This window comes from Nycticebus coucang, unplaced genomic scaffold (genome assembly GCF_027406575.1).
Source record: "Nycticebus coucang isolate mNycCou1 unplaced genomic scaffold, mNycCou1.pri scaffold_49, whole genome shotgun sequence".
Classification (NCBI taxonomy): Eukaryota; Metazoa; Chordata; class Mammalia; order Primates; family Lorisidae; genus Nycticebus; species Nycticebus coucang.
The window spans coordinates 1,342,278-1,355,532 of NW_026515580.1; the positions used below are offsets into that span (position 1 = coordinate 1,342,278).

Here is a 13,255-nt window from a genome sequence, read left to right on the forward strand (position 1 = left end):
TCACTGAACAGAAAACTGGCATCTCAGTTATAATATTATAGTATCACCTATGGAAGGGCATCCTTGATGTTAAGTAGAGTCTTTGAAAAGTCTTTGAAAAATGGAATCACTGAGGTAAGAGGTATCACATTACCCTTAAAGAGTAGAGATGTTCAGATATCCATTGATTTAGCAACAATCTACTTCATCATCTATGCACTAGTTTATTTAATTTATTTTACTTATTTTTGAGACAGAGTCTCACTAGGTCACACTTGAGAGAGTGCCATGACATCATGGCTCACATTACCCTTAAGCAACCTCAACCTTTTGGGCTTAAGTGATTCTATTGCCTCAGCCTCCAAAACAACTGGGACTACAGGCACCTGCCAGAATGCCCAACTATTTTTTTGTTATAGTTGTCATTGTTGTTTAGCAGGCCCTGGCTGGGTTCCAACTGGCCAGCCCCAATGTATGTGGCCAGTGCCCTAACCACTGATCTACAGGCGCCAAGCCTATGAACTAGTTTTATCTTTCTTATTTGAACCCATGGGCATTTACTAATTTGTTATTTGAAATAAGTTTTCCAAATCATTGAAGGCATGTCATGTGTTTTGGTGATAATCTCTATAGTATCTCCTACTGTCTTTGTTCTAATAGGTCTACAAAGTACTAGGAAATATTTTCAAAAATGGCAGCCTAGAAACATCTCCTTACTAGACACTTGTGGTGGCAGGCAATGGAAAGAAAAATCCAACTATCTCTGATTGGGGGAACACATCCAGGGATATCTGGGGGCACGATGAAGCAGTAGTGGCCAATGGGAGCCAATAAGGAAAGAAAACTCCAACTACCTCTGGTTGGGGAAACCCACCCAGGGACTCTGGGGGCACAATGAAGCTGTAGTGGCCTACAGGAGCCAGCAAGAATGCCTGGAGCTGAGGAAAACCAGCACAGAAAGGTAGTTCTTGGGAATTGGAGTGGGCTGAATGGCCAGCCCACCAGGAGAACTGGGGACAGGAAAGGGATGTCCTGCAATTTTTTATTTTGGACTAAACCTGCTCACTGGAATGGCCTTGGAAGGCTTAAACACATTCTTCTAGTAAAGTATCACAGAATGGAAAAATAAATATGCAATGAACTCAATCCTAATATGAAGGCACAGAGGAGAAAAACTCATCTCAATTCAAGTAGGAGAAATGGGAAAGGAAGGGGGAGGAGAGGAAAGGGGGATTGCTGTGCTCCCACTTAATGCGCACAATGTAGGGGTGTATGGCACACCTTTTTGGTGTGGGATACCAGTACAAGAGGGACTTTACCTAACAAACTCAAATATTGTGACTTGGTTGGTTTGTACCATTACATTAATCTGAAATTTTTAAAAATAAATAGGTTCTCACCTAAAAATCTTTTATTTTGTGACCTGATGAGAGTAAGTAATGTAACAATTAATTCTCAGTGCCTTATTTTTTCTTTTAAAAATGTGTTTTTCAGTTATTTTCTTCTTTGTGAGGTTTAAAAATGTCTTTGTGTATAATGTCTCAAAAATAATGGCTCTTATTATTGTTGAAAAATTCCTCCTTTTAGGAAAATAATTTTGAATATATAAATATCTCAGGATACAGTACAGCAATGTAATTTAGAAAATATTTTCTTGAATTAGACTTCCTGAAATAGAATTTGACTCCCCAATACATTCTATGAAGCAAACATTACCCTGATCTCAAAACTAGGAAAAAAATCAACGTAGAAAGAAAATTATAGACCAATATCTTTAATGAATATAGATGCAAAAATATTTAATAAAATCCTAGCTAATAGAATATAGCAACACATCAAAAAATATCTACAACATGACCAAGTTGGTTTTATCCCAGGGTCTCAAGGATGGCTCAACATACATAAATCTATAAATATAATACATCACATAAACAAAAAAAAAATATTCTCTCAATTGATGCAGAAAAAGCTTTTGATAATATCCAGCATTCTTTTATGATCATAACACTTAAGAAAATAGTTCTTGCCTCAATGTGTCAAAATCTTTGGTGATTTTGTCCTTGAATTCATCGAATTCTTGAGACAACTTTCGAATTAATCCTGTCACTAGATAAAGGATTTAAACTTAAGACATGAAACTATAAAGAGAGACTGCAGGGGAAACACTTGAAGAAATCGGCCTTGGAGAATACTTTATGAGGAGGACCCTTCAGACAATTGAAGCCACACCAAAAATTCATTAGTGGGATCTGATCAAACTAAGGAGCTCTGTACAGCCTAGAACACAATAAAGCAAGCAGATAGCCCTAAAAATGGGAGAGGATATTTACAGGTTATGTTTCTGGAAAGGTTTGATAACCAGAATCCACAGAGAACTCAAAGTTATTAATAAGAAAAGAACAAGTAATTCCATTTCATTGTGGGCAAGGGACTTGAACAGGAGCTTCTCCCCAGAAGATAAGTGCATGGCCTATAGACTCATGAAAAAAAATGTTCACCATCTTTAATCTTCAGATAAATGCAAATCAAAACAACATTGAGATATTATTTAACTCCAGTAAGAGTGACTCACATAACAAAATTCCAAAACTACAGATGTTGGCATGGATGTGGAGAAAAGGGAACATTTCTGCACTGCCAGTGGGAATACAAGGTAATATGTTCCTTTTGGAAAGATGTATGGAGAATACTCAGGGATCTAAAAGTAGACCTGCCATTTGATCCTGAAATTCCTCTACTAGGAGTATATACAAAAGACTAAAAATCACTTTATAACAAAGTTATTTGCACCAGACTATTCATTGCAGCTCAATTCATAATAGCCATGTCATGGAAGAAGCCCAAGGGCCCATCAACCCATGAATGGATTAATAAATTGTGGTATATGTGTACTATGGAATATTATGCAGCCTTAAAAAAAGATGGTGACTTTATCTCTTTTATGTTTATATGGATGGAGCTGGAACATACACTACTTAGTACAGTATCTCAAGAATGGAGGAAAGGGTATCCAATGTACTCAGTATTATTATGAAACCAATTTGCTATCATTCACACTTTCATATGAAAAATAGATCACAACTACAGCCCAGGATGAAGGAGGGGGTCGAGGGAAGGGGAGGGGGGATGTCAGATGGCGGGAGGATGAATAGTGGGATCACACCTAAGGTGCATATTTCAAGGATAAATGTCAGACCTATTAAATATAGAGTATAAATGTCTTAACACAATAATTAAGTTTATGAGGTGAGGGATATTTTAACCAGTACATGGTAAGCATTCCAAATTGTATATGAAATCAGTGCATTGTAACCCATAAAGGCATTAATGTATATATGATCTACCTCTTTATGATTTAATAAAAAATGATAAATAGGTATAGGAGGGACATTTATTAAACTGATAGAGGCAATCTACCAGAAACCCACAGCCAATATGATATTGAATGGAGTAACATTGAACACATTTCCACTCAAATCAAGAACCAGGAAAGGTTGCCCATTGTCTTCACTGCTATTTAACATTGTAATGCAAGCCTTAGCCATTTCAATCAAGCAAGAGAAGGTGATCAAGGGTATCCAAATAGAATCATGGGATATCAAATTTTCATTCTTAGAAGATGATATGATTTTATACCTGGAAAATTCCAGGGACATAATTACAAAACTCTTAGAAGTGATCAAGGAATACAGCAGCGTCTCAGGATACAAAATCAGAAGCTTTTTTATATATAAAAATTATCAAGCTGAAAAAACAGTCGAGGACTCTATTCCTTTTACAGTAGTACCAAAGAAGATGAAATATTTTGGAATTTACCTAACAAAGGAAGTGCAAAATTTCTATAAAGAAACTCTGAGAAAAGAACTAGCTGAAGATGTTAACAAATGGAAAGACATTTTTAAAACACTCAGGAAAATGTCAGAGTGAAAATAAATGTACAAAAAATATTATATTTGAAATAAGAAATCATTTTAAAATGTTGTTTTTTAAAGAATGTTAACTTTATTTATGAACATGTGATTTGTGTTTATACACATGCTAATAAACAAAAAGGAAGTAATTGTTTTCAAGAAATAAAACTTCATCTGAATTAGTTTAAATACTATATATAAAATGTACTTTATACAAAATGTGTTACATTAACTACTACAGTAACCGGGATAGTCGATCTGATTTGTGGTAGCATTTGGATACATAAAAATCAGTTTTAAACCAATCACCAGCAAAACAGAAACTTGGACAGTTTTTACAGCATTATGCTTAACAAGAAAAAAAACCCAATACAGTAAGACTTCTGATCTTTGAATCTCTGTATTTAGTTTCATGAGAACTAAAGGCCATATACCCTAGAGAACAAGTCCAAAGTTCAGATAATCTATGTTGTATTTAAGATTCAATAATTCAAGGTTAGTGAAATGCCTCATACACAAAGATCAGTAGTATTTAAAAAGTATAAAGTGAAATAGCAGGCAATACCCTTGAGTTCTAAATGAAGCTTTCAGACATCTTGTATTGTGTACAATATCTAGCCTGAGCAGTAAAATGTTTAGAGAATCATCAAGTTTACAGAACCCCATTATGATAGACCTGTATTCTAAAACAGATGTTTCACCCCTCAACTTAGAAATGCTGCTACCTTTACTTTACAGCTTCAAAGTCAAAATGGTGTCACACTTAAGGTTAATCTGTGTTACCCTGGTTAAGGGAAGTTGCCTTTGATAAGCTATAGCTTTCAGTAGTCTTAAGAATTAATCAATGTAGCATTTTAGTATCTTCTAAGAGGGAAATATTCCAATTTGGATATTTAAGTTGATTAGATAAAGGAGGGTCTCACAGTAACTCTGAAAACCATGTACCCAATTGTATAAAATCATCAAAAACACATATTCATAGGGGGCCCCAATTTCGAGTTTCACTTTATAAGTACAGTTGTAAACAAAGAACAGGAGCTCAAAATTGCCAAATAAAGCAAGACTAAAGATAAAGAATAACGGTGCATAAATGGTTTCTGGAAAGCTCTTTTCTATCACGTGTTTGAACTTGGAGAAAGCATCAAACTTTAATAAGCTTTGCATGTTGCTAATGCATTTTTGAGAGCCATCAATCAGGCAGAAAAAAAAACTAAAAAAAACTAAGTGATACAACGTGAAAATGGCAAAATATACACTCCAAACATTTTTTTATTGCAAGAAACAAAAAGCACACAACAGCCTGTACGTACATACAAAATACTAACTATAGACAGACAGATGTAGAACATGTCATCATGTTCATTAGTGTAAAACCTAAACGATCTAAAAAGGATCATACATTAACTGTACAAGACAGTGTCATACAGGGAAAATGCTATCATAGTTAATATGAAACAGGGTTATGGGCACAAATTACCCATAACAAATTACCCAAATTTCTACAAAATAAGTGTGCAATTTATGCCATAAATATCCATATTCAACTGAGTTGTCATCAAAATACATTTTATTTATAATATGTACTATGATCAGTTGGATATTAAGGTCTAAAATGATATACTTCACTGCTACTTTATAAAGATAAAAGCAATGTGTAGAAAAAGTGTGCGATTGTGTTTTTACATACTGCTTTTGTAGTTGCCATCACTGGTTCAGTTCAACTTACAACATATGTCTTGCTTGTAGATTTAACACCTCCAATGGGAATTCTTCTAACAATTACAGATGAATTCTTAGGAATTAGAGCGTTATCATCAGTATATTCTTTCGTCTGCGCGTTGGTGATCTGCAGGTCGCAGTCGGCAGCTTTCAGCTTCTCTCTCCCCATAATCTGCTTCTTTAAGTCTCAGAGGGAGATGTGGAGCCCATCAAAGGTGACGGTATCATAGTTGAGTTTAGAGGAAAATTTATAATGCACACAGGACGTGGTGCCAAAGGATTCCTAAGGTTCAGCGAGGAGATGTGGACACTCTCAATATATGTATATTTATAAACTTTAGAGCAAAATATGTATACACACAAAACACTCAAAGACACTGAAGGACCCTAAGACCTCAGATTAAATACCCCCCAACCACAAGCAGGGGTTCGTAAGAACAATAATAATCCAGAACCCCCCAGATACTCAGAATCACATTCTTCAACCTTCTTTCTTGGCACAACTTCAATCCACCAGGTTACTTGCTAAATTCCTGGGCTTTAACTCTCCTTCTGGACTGGAGCCTCTGTGGAAAGCTGGCTTCAGTCAGCCATTTTGTCTCTGCCCGCACATAAGCTCTTTTTTAGTGGCATGCTTTTCAGTTATAAGTGACATATGATAACACACACCCATTTAAAGCATACTCTTCAATGGTTGCTTGTCTATTTAGAAAACTGTGCAGTCATCATCTAAATAAAATTTTGGAATATTTTTATCATCGCTGAGGAAATATTGCACCCATTGAAAATCACATTTCATTTTCTCCTTTTTGCCCTTCCTTAGACAACAACTAATCTATTTTATGCCTCTATTTTTTATGCCTCTTTGTCTATTTTGGACAATTCTTACAAATGGAATCATATAATCATATGGTATGCTATCTTTTTTTACTTCCTTCTGTTAGTGTGTTTTAAAGGTATATTTATGTTGTCTCCAGGGTGATGAAACATCCTGTGGAATGGGGTTTTGTATTTGCAAAGCATACATCAAATAAGGGAGAAATATACAAAATGTATGAAACTCAAGTAACTCAATAGTGAGAAAACCGAATAACTCAATTAAACAATAGGCAAACAACCTAAAGAGACATTATTCAAAAGAAGACATACATTTATATACATTCCTGGAGCAAAAAAAAGAAAAATAAAACAGTTCAGATGAAAGTCAAATCAAAAACTCATACCTAGAAATATACTTAATTGAGGAGATGAAAAATTTCTACAAAGAGAACTATAAAACAAGAAAAACATACCATGCCCATGGATTGGTAGAGTCAAAATTGTTAAAATGTTCATATTACCCAAAGTGATTTAAGGATTCAATGCAATCTCCATCCAAATACCAATGTCATGTTTCACAGATCTAGAGAAAATAACTTCACACTTCATCTGGAACAAGAAAAAATCCTGAATAGCCAAATTGTAAGCTAAAAAAACAAATCTGGAGGCATCAAGTTACCAGACTTCAAACTTTTCAGCAAGGCTCTAGTACCCCCCAAAACATGATAATGGTGCAAAAATAGAGACATTGGCAATGGAACCAAATAGAGAGCCAAGATATAAAAGCTCTACCTACACCCAACCAATCTTTGATGTATACTAAAGAATAGAAGCCTTATTCAATAAATGGTGCTGGGAAAATTGAATAGCCATGTGAAGAATAATTAGCAGAACTTTGTCTCTCACAATTCACAAAAATTAATTGAAGGTGGGTAAAAGACCTACATCTAAGACATGAAACTAAGAATTCTAGAAGAAAATGTAGACAAAACTCTTCTAGATATCAACCTAGGAAAATAATTTATAATTAAGACCCCAGTGGCAATTACAACAACAACAAAAAACAAATATATGGGATTTGATTAAGTTAAAAAGCTTCCACACAGATAAGGAAATAAACAGCGTACATAGGCAACCTACAGAATGGGAGAAAATATTAGTAAACTATACATCCAATTAAGAGCTAATATCCAGAATCAACAAAGAACTCAAACAAATAATCAAGAAAAAAATAAAACTCCCATTACAAAGGGTGCAAAAGACATGAACAGTGGTTTTACAAATAACATAGACATATGGCAAATAAACATGCAAAAGTGCTCAGTGTTACTTATCACCAGGGAAATGCAAATTAAAACTACATTGAGACATCACCTTATGCCTGTTGGTGGCTTTCCTTTTGAAGTCCAAAAACAATAGATGATGCTGTGGATGCAGAGAGAAAGGAATGCTTATATGCTGTTGGTTGTTCTGGAAATTAGTACACTCTCCATGGAAAATAGTATGGATATTTCTCAAACAACTAAAAGTAGACCTTTCGTTTAATCCAGCAATCCAACTGTTGGGTATGTATGCAAAGGAAAACAAGTCAATTTATCACTCAAATTTTTATTGCAGCACAATTTACACAACAAAGATTTGGAATCAATCCAAATGCCCACTAATTCATGACTGGATTAAACAAATATGGTATATGTATACAATTGAGTACTACTCAGCCACAAAAGTGGATGAATTAGTGCCTTTTTCAAAAATCTGGAAAGAATTGGAAATCATTCTCCTAAGTGATATATCTCAAGAATGGAATAACTAATACCATATGTATTCTCCAATAAATTGAAAGTAATGGATAGGCACACATATGCACAGAGCAATTAAAAGTCACTGGAAATTAAGCAAAGGGAAGGGGGAAAAGTAGGGGCAAAAAACTACCTAAAGGGTACAATGAACATTATTTTGTTGATGGGCACACTTACAGCTCTGAATCATGCCAGCTAACAAAAATACTTGTTAACATTTTGAGATATTAAAAATATACATTTTAAAGTTTAAAAAATCACAAAGAGACAACAGGTATATGTGAAAAATCTCAGCATAAGTAATCATCCATGTGATAGAATGGCTATCACAAAAAAGAAAAGGGCAACAAGTATTGGTGTATTTGTGTGGTGGACAGATACTTGGATACTTGAAAACTGTTGGCACATTAGTGTGACCTTTATGAAAAAACAATACAGAGGTTGCACAAAAAATTAAAAAATAAATAAAAATAGAATTGCCTTGTATTCCAGAAATCAAACTATGGACTATGACTACCGATATGTTGGGAGATATGTGCATTCCAATTTCCATGGCAGCATTAATCACAACATCCATGATATGGAAGGGAACTTTGTTCCAACATCTAGTAGAATAGCTGAAGAATATGTGGTATATACACAGTGGAATATTGTTCAGCCTTTTAGAAGAAAGAAATCCTGTTTTTCATACCACATTGATCAAGCTGGAGGACTATATGTAAAGTGAAATCAGGAAGTCATAGCCAACAATTACAACATGAAGTCTCCTTTATGTGGAATCTAAAAGTGTCTAGCTCATAGAAGCAGACAGAAGAATGGTAGGTACTGTGGGGTTGTGAAATAGGAAATAAGAAATAAATTCAGGGGTGGTGCCTGTGTCTCAAAGGAGTAGGGTGCCAGCCCCATATACCAGAGGTGGTGGGTTCAAACCCAGCCCTAGCCAAAAATGAGAAAGAAAGAAAGAAAGAAAGAAAGAAAGAAAGAAAGAAAGAAAGAAAGAAAGAAAGAAAGAAAGAAAGAAAGAAAGAAAGAAAGAAAGAATTTCAAGATATCTATTTTCCATTCTGATGAGTACAGTTGAAAACAATAAAATTTATTCTTGAAAGATAACATGAAAGGGGAAATATTAGCAAAACATATATCTTATAAGGGTCAAATTATCCAGAATATATAAAGAACTAATATAAGAAACTAATATAAGAACTAATATAAGAAACAAAAATACAAAGAAGACAATTAAAATTGAACAGACTTGAAAAGCCATTTCTCCACAGAAGATACACAAACTGCTAATAAGCACTCTAACAGATGGTCAATTTTCCCTTAGCAAAACACAACTCAAAAGGACAAATAGATGTTACTTCAAATCTACTAGGAGGATGTAGTCATTTTTCAAGAAAGAAAATAATAAGTATTGGAAAGAATATGAAGACATAAGCATGTTCCTAGCAGAACTATTCACAAGAATCTAGAGATGGAAATTACCTGAATATCCATTAATGAATAAATGGATAAACAACTTGGGTTTACTATATAGAGGAATATTACTCAGCCATAAAATGGAATGTACCATGCTAACATTACCCAGTAAAACAGGCAAAAGGAAGGAAGAAAAGAAGGAAGGACAGTAAAGAATAAAGAAGGAAGGAGAGAAAGACAAAAATCACAAGAGTTGAAGCAACATCTCAGCGTTATCATAGGAATCAAATACATGAACTTACTGTAAAATCTAAATTCTAGCATCTGTGTTGAAAATTCCATCACTTTTCCTTTATTTACATGGAAATGCAAAGATTTAGGAGTGCCAAATAACTTTAAAAAAGAAAAACAAAGTTGGAGAGTTATTGCTTCCTTATTTCATAAATACATGAAAGGGATACATGAAGCTTCATAAATCAAGACAGTGGATATTGACATACACTAAAGATGGATAAACAGATAAATTGAACAGAATAGGGAATCTAGACATATACCCATATTATAGAACTAATTAAATTTATTTTAATTATTTTTACATTTTTATTGTTTGGGATTCATTGAGGGTAAAAAGAAATAGATTATGCTGATTGCATTTGTTAGATAAAGTCCCTCTTATAATTGTGACCCATCCCCAAGAGGTGTGCCATACACTGTGACCCCTCACATCTTTCTGTCCTCGCCTCTCCACACTTACTCATTCCCCTATCCCTCCCCTGTATTGGCTCATCTACTGCCTTCATATTAGAATTGAGTACATTGGATTCTTGCTTCTCCATTCTTATGATGCTTTACTAAGAATGTGTTACAACCCCATCCAGGTTAATACAAAAAATGTAGTCTCAATCTCTTTTAGTGGCTGAATAGTATTCTATGGTATACATATACCACAGCTTATCAATCTTTTTCTGGATTGGTAGACATTTAGGGTATTTTCACATTTTAGCAATTGTAAATTGAGCTGTGATAAACAGTCTAGGGCAAATGTCCTTATGATAGAAGGATTTCTTTTCTTCTCGGTAGATGGACTAGTATTGGGATTACAGGATCAAATGGGAGGCCTAGTTTGAGTTCTCTGCGGATTCTCCATACTTGGTTCCAAAAAGATTGTATTAGTTTGCAGTCCCATTAGCAGTGTAAAAGTATTTCCTTCTCTCCACATCTGCACCAGCATCTGCAGCTTTGAAACTGTGATGTGAGACATTCTCACTGGGGTTAGGTGATATATCAGAGTAGTTTTGATTTGTATTTCTCTGATCATTAGTAATGAAGAGCATTTTTCATATGTTTATTAGCCATTCATCTGCCTTCTTTTGAAAAGGTTCTATTGATCTCTCTTGCCCAGTGATATATGAGATTGTTGGGTCTTTTTTTTGTTAATTAATTAGAGTTCTCTATAGATCCTAGTTATCAAGCTTTTGTTCAACACATAATATGCAAATATCTTTTCCCCTTATGAAGGTTATCAGTTTGCTTCAGTTGTAGTCTCCCTAGCTATACAGAAGCTTTTCAGTATACTTAAATCCTTTTTTTTTTTATTTTTGTTGTTGCAGTTGCAATGGAAGTCTTCATAAAATCTTTTCCCAGGCTGATATCTCCAAGTGTGCTCACCACACTTTTTCCAAAGATTTTTATTGTTTCATGCCTTAGATTTAAATCTTTTATGCATCTTGAATCAATTTTTGTAAGTGGTGAGAAGTGCAGGTCCAGTTTCAGTCTTTTACATGTGGTTATCCAGTTCTCCCAACACCATTTATTGAATAGGGATTCTTTCCCCCAGAGTATGTTCTTGCTTGGTTTACCAAAAACCTGGTGGCTGTAAAATTTTAGTTTCATCTCATGGCTTTCTATTGGGTTTCAAATGTCAATATCTCATTTTTGTGCCAATACCATGCTATTTTGATCACTATGGACTTGTAATATAGCCAAAAATCTGCTAGTGTGATACTCCCAGCTTTGTTTTTATTATTAAGAGTTCCTTGGCTATATGAGGTTCCTTTTGGTTCCATACAAAACAAAGAATTATTTTTCCAAATCTTGAAAATATGATGATGGCATTTTAGGGGATTGCATTGACTTGGTAGATTGTTTTTGGAAGTATAGACATTTTTTTTTTCTTTTTGTAGAGACAGTCTCACTTTATGGCCCTCGATAGAGTGCCGTGGCCTCACAAAGCTCACAGCAACCTCCAAGTCCTGGGCTCAAGCGATTCTCCCACCTCAGCCTCCCAAGTAGCTGGGACTACAGGTGCCTGCCACAACACCCGGCTGTTTTTTGGTTGCAGTTTGGCTGGGGCTGGGTTTGAACCTGCCACCCTTGGTATATGCCGGCGCCTTACCGACTGAGCCACAGGTGCTGCCCTGGAAGTATAGACATTTTAAATATGTTGACTCTTCCCAGCCATGACCATGGTATGGTCTTCCATTTGTTATTATTTTCTGCCATTTATTTTCTTAAGATTTTGTAATTTTCTTTGTAGAGGTCTTTCACTTCTTTTTTTAGGTATATTCCTAGGTATTTCATTTTCTTTGTAGCTACTGTGAATGGAATTGTGCTCTTAATTAGCTTCTCATCTTGGCTGCTATTGGCATATACAAATGCTACTGATTTGTGAACATTGATTTTATATCCTGTGACATTGCTGTATTTTTTTCTCACTTGCAGAAGTCTTGTGTTTGAGTCTTTGGAGCTCTCTAAGTATAAGATCATATCAGCAAACAGTGAGAATCTGATCCTCTGTACCATTTGGACACCCTTTATTTCTTCTCTTGCCTGATTGTATTGGCTAGAACTCCCCACACTATGTTGAACAGTAGTTGCGATAGAGGACAACCTTGTCTGCTTCCAGTTCTAAATGGAAAAGCTTTCAGTTTTACTCCATTCAGTAAAATTTTAGCTGTAGGAGTGTCATAGATAGCCTTAATTAGTTTAAGAAATGTGCCACCTATGCCTATGCTCTTCAGTGTTCTGATTAGAAAAGGTTGCTGGATTTTATTGAATGCATTTTCTGCATCTATTGAGAAGATCATATCTTCTTTGTTTTTGCTTCTGTTGATATGGTGAATTACGTTTATGGACTTGCTTATGTTAAACCAGCCTTGCATCCCTGGGATGAAACCTACTTGACTGTGATGAATGATTTTTTTTAATGGGTAGCTTAATATGTTAGTTAGGATTTTATTGAGAATTTTTGCATCTTTATTCATTAGTAAAATTGGTCTGAAATTCTCCTTTTTAGTTGGGTCTTTTCCTGGTTTTGGCATCAGGATGTTCGTTTCACAGAACATGTTGAGGACGATTCTTTTCTTCTCAATTTTTTGGAATAATTTTTGCAGTATGGGTATAAACTCTTCCTTGAAGGTTTGGTAGAATTCTGATGTGAAGCCATCTGGACCAGGGAATTTATTTGTTGGGAGCTTTTTCTTGTTTCTTTGATCTCAATTCTTGAAATTGATTTGTTCAAGAACGCTATTTCTTCTTGGTTAAGTCTAGGAAGAGGGTGTGATTCTAGGTATTAATTCATTTCCTCCAGATTGTCAAATTTCTGGTCAT

General features: G+C 34.9%; 1 pseudogene; it reads right to left on the minus strand.

Moving 5' to 3' along the window:
- Nucleotides 1–5,523: 5,523 nt before the first annotated feature.
- LOC128579367 (E3 ubiquitin-protein ligase RBBP6-like) lies at nt 5,524–8,804 on the minus strand (annotated as a pseudogene).
- Nucleotides 8,805–13,255: the final 4,451 nt, after the last annotated feature.